Source organism: Rattus norvegicus, chromosome 2, assembly GCF_021556685.1.
Source record: "Rattus norvegicus strain SHRSP/BbbUtx chromosome 2, alternate assembly SHRSP_T2T, whole genome shotgun sequence".
NCBI classification, from domain to species: Eukaryota; Metazoa; Chordata; class Mammalia; order Rodentia; family Muridae; genus Rattus; species Rattus norvegicus.
This window is the reverse complement of record NC_141535.1, coordinates 236,026,577-236,030,142: the sequence shown is the minus strand read 5'-3', so window position 1 is coordinate 236,030,142 and position 3,566 is coordinate 236,026,577. Positions and strand designations below refer to the sequence as shown.

The 3,566-nt window shown below is 47.8% G+C and overlaps 1 long non-coding RNA gene across 1 annotated transcript; it reads right to left on the bottom strand.

Moving 5' to 3' along the window:
- Positions 1-1,222: 1,222 nt before the first annotated feature.
- LOC147996595 (uncharacterized) lies at positions 1,223-3,058 on the bottom strand. Its single transcript, XR_015677094.1, has 2 exons — positions 2,727-3,058; positions 1,223-1,800 (listed from the first exon to the last, which is right to left on the bottom strand). It is a non-coding gene; the product is annotated as an uncharacterized LOC147996595 (long non-coding RNA).
- Positions 3,059-3,566: the final 508 nt, after the last annotated feature.

Genomic DNA, 3,566 nt, shown 5'->3' with positions numbered 1-3,566 from the left:
TCTAATCCATAAGGGGCAGGTCCAAGTAAGCGAGTAAGAGATCCTATCTCCAAAACACATGAAAGATGGCTTTTATGAGTAACTAAACTCTGCCCTCCATATGTAAAAAGAAAGAGAGAGAGACAGAGACAGAGACAGAGACAGACAGAGAGACAGAGACAGAGAGAGGAAGAAGGAGGGAGGGACGGAGGGACGGAGGGATGGAGGATGAATAAACCATTTCCTATTTCCATCCAAAGCACATTTTAGGGGCTAGAGCTCAGGGGCAGAGCATCTGGCTGACTGCAAACACATGTTTTTAAAAGTACTAAAGTCAGTGCAAAGATTAACACACCAGCCTTTACGAGCACAAATATCACATGTCTGTACCCACAAGGTCTGACCTCCAATGACTCAGGACTTTAGGTTTTTTTTCTCATGGTTATTTTTGTTTAACTTTTGATAGACATCTCAAAGTAAACTGTACCCGATTCAAAATAAAACAAAACAAAACATCCCCCACCCCTACCCCCGACCTCAGTGCTTCCTAGCAACTGTATTGGCCCTCCACCAAATTCAGCCTAACCATAGAAATGGGGCTTTGCCTATTCCTTGAAAACAAATGTGAATCCAAGGAGAAACATTGAAACATTTTCTTAACCAGCCTAGCAGGCTAAGAAAGAGCCATGTGCCAACTCCCGTTTCTCTCCTCCTCCTCCTCCTCCTCCTCCTCCTCCTCCTCCTCCTCCTCCTCCTCCTTTCCTAGCCTCTGTACCTGACCCAACACCTCTCCCCTCCCTCCCCCATTAAAATTATACCAAAATGTTGCTATGATTAGTGGCTAAAGAGCAAAGGCAGATGTGTAGTTTATCTATTTTAGGTGTAGACCAGATTGACTTTCCAACTACTCTTCCCTTAAAGCCACCCTCGTCTCCCAGCACCAACCACCAGCTCCTTCCATTTTCCTTCCCCCAGCAAACTAAAGAAAACCCCCTGCCGGCCAGGATGGAGGAAAGACTGGGCATGCTCTCTCCCAGGGACCCCCAGCCTGGCTTCCTGTGGCAGAAATTGATTCACAGCTGCTTCTGTGGGAGCAGCTGTTGAACCCGGTGCCCCTGCTCACCAGGTCCCACTCTGCTGCATGTTCCTGGGCAGTAGCTCAGAAGCTTACTCTCCGTGCCACCCGCTCCCCCCACCCCTGCTCCCAAACAAGACGTCAGGAAGGAAACATGAGAGAATGTACTTTAGCCTAATTGAACAATAGCCCTTATTTCATCCTGAGTAAGATGAATGGGCTGTCCAACCTCACTTCTCACTTTATCTGTAATGAGGTTTCTTTCTCAACTGTTTACTAAAGTATTAAAAAGCACTTTGCAGCGCCGGCTGGTATATTCCATCAGAGAGAGTCAATAGAACAGATGAAGACATATGAGAGAGCCAGGGAGATAAGGTGCCTTTTATGAAAGTTCAGACTCTAAACCCATTAGGAAGAACAACCTCCCCGTGATGAATTCGGAGGGAAAACAGACGTTTCCTCTGGCAGTAGAGTGACTGTTTTATGCGGCAGGACAACATCAGACAGGTTCTCTCAGGGTCAGACCAGGGTGGATTAACTAATCATAGGCATTAGCAAGGTAAGAAGGTGCCAGAACTGTGGGGTCCTAAAAGGCCATTAGTGTCTCAGTGAAGCACATACTTCTCAGGACCGGAGCATCTCTGCAATGGAGGCATCTCAATGGATTCTTCTCAGAGTGATGCAATGCACGTCTGTTCTTGCTCCGGCTCTGTGTGTGACTGTTCATGGGCCACACACGTTGAATGCTACAAGAGTACGCACAGAGGATTTGACACTGGGTATGCTGACATTATGTAAGTCACTCACCTTCACTGCAGCCCAGTATCTTCCCTTACAAAGTGGGATGCAAATATTTTGTACTGGGAGTGATCATAGTATGGCAGCCCATCTGTTTGACAGACTGAAATTTTGTGGATGAATTAAACGGGGATTCTTTTGCATTGTATTATGTAACTGTTTCTTCCAAGATTGAAACATCCCATCCTGTTTGGAAACTCCTTAAGCTGGAAGGTAAACAACTCAAAATAGTTTAAGGAAGTCCCTGAAACTGACCAAATTCACTAAGCCCCTCCCTGCCAGAGTAAGCCATAAAAGTCCCTCTGAGACTAGTGGAACAGAGTCCAAGAAGTCTCTCAGAGGAGGAAAGCTGCAGATACTCTGAGAGCAGACCAGCTACCTGGAAGAGGTTTAGTGCAGAGTCAGCTGGAAAGAGCACTCTCCATCATGCTGAGTTGCCTGCAGGCTGGGCAGTGTGTCCGGGTCTCCTAGCTTTTATAAACTGTCACTCGTTTTGGGGCAGGCTTTGGTGATGCTGAAGTCTTTGAATCATTTCTGCTCCTGTAAGTAACCCCCTTGCCCACATTCCTTTAAGTAACCCCAATAAAACTCATTGATGTATCATGCTGAACTTTGGTATCTGTACTTGGGTCCGTCGTGAATTCTTTATCTGGGGTGAATTAGATACTCCCCTTCTGCCGGAAGTTTTGTCAGGCCACACATTGTAGTAGGCATTTAGAAACTGTTGCTGCTGAAGAGCACTGAATCCTCAGTTGGGCTCGCCAGATACAAGTCTGGGACGTCTGTCTCCGACTTGAGGGTCTCCTTCCGTTCTACAGCGGTATCTCTGCTGTCTGACTCAGCACGCTAGTCACAGGAGGAGTATCTGCCTTACCTTGTCTCCTTCCTCCTTCAAGGCTGAAGGTCTAAAACAGATAAGCCAGCGTCCGTCCGTGAGCAGTCACGTAGGATTCCAGGAAGAGCACTGCCAGGCGCGGCAGGCTCCCTCCTCAGATGATATTAATTATTCATGACAGCAGAATTGCCTGCTGGAGCGAGGATAGGCGGGTCCTGAGAAGCAGACCATCTCCTCAAGCAATAAGGATAACTATATACCTCCTTGCAGAATCAGAAGTGGGACAATGACCAGGATCATGGTTTAACCATTATGGCTTCATCATGAACACCTCTTTCCTTCTGCCCCCTGCCCCTTGCCCCTTGCCCCTTGCCCCTTGCCCCGTCCCAGTTCTTCCTGTCTCGAAACATAAAAGCTGAGACCAGCACTCCACAGTCAGACTTGAGGTTACAGATCCCGTTTACCTTTTGGAAATTGGTTCTAATGCTTTGATTCAATCGGGACTCTGCGTGTCCAAACGCTAAAGGTCCTTGTCCTCGGTTGGTTTTGGATCAATCAATAAAGATGCCAGTTGGCAATGGTTGAACACGTGGTGGGACACTTAAGGGTTGCTTGGGCTAGGATGCGGGGAGGAACGGGGCAGAATCGCCGTGACTCGGGGAAGAAGGATGGGATGCAGGAGTGGCAGGAGTTAAAGCCAGCCAGCCACGTGAGATTTCGGGTGAGTGGTCACCGGCCACTTTGAGGTAGCCAAGGCATTTTAAATATAAACGTGTGTGTGTGTGTGTGTGTGTGTGTGTGTGTGTGTGTGTGTGTGTGTGTCTTTCATTCAAGGACCCAAAGATAGCTTCTGTGTGGGTGTGCAGGTGTGATCCAATG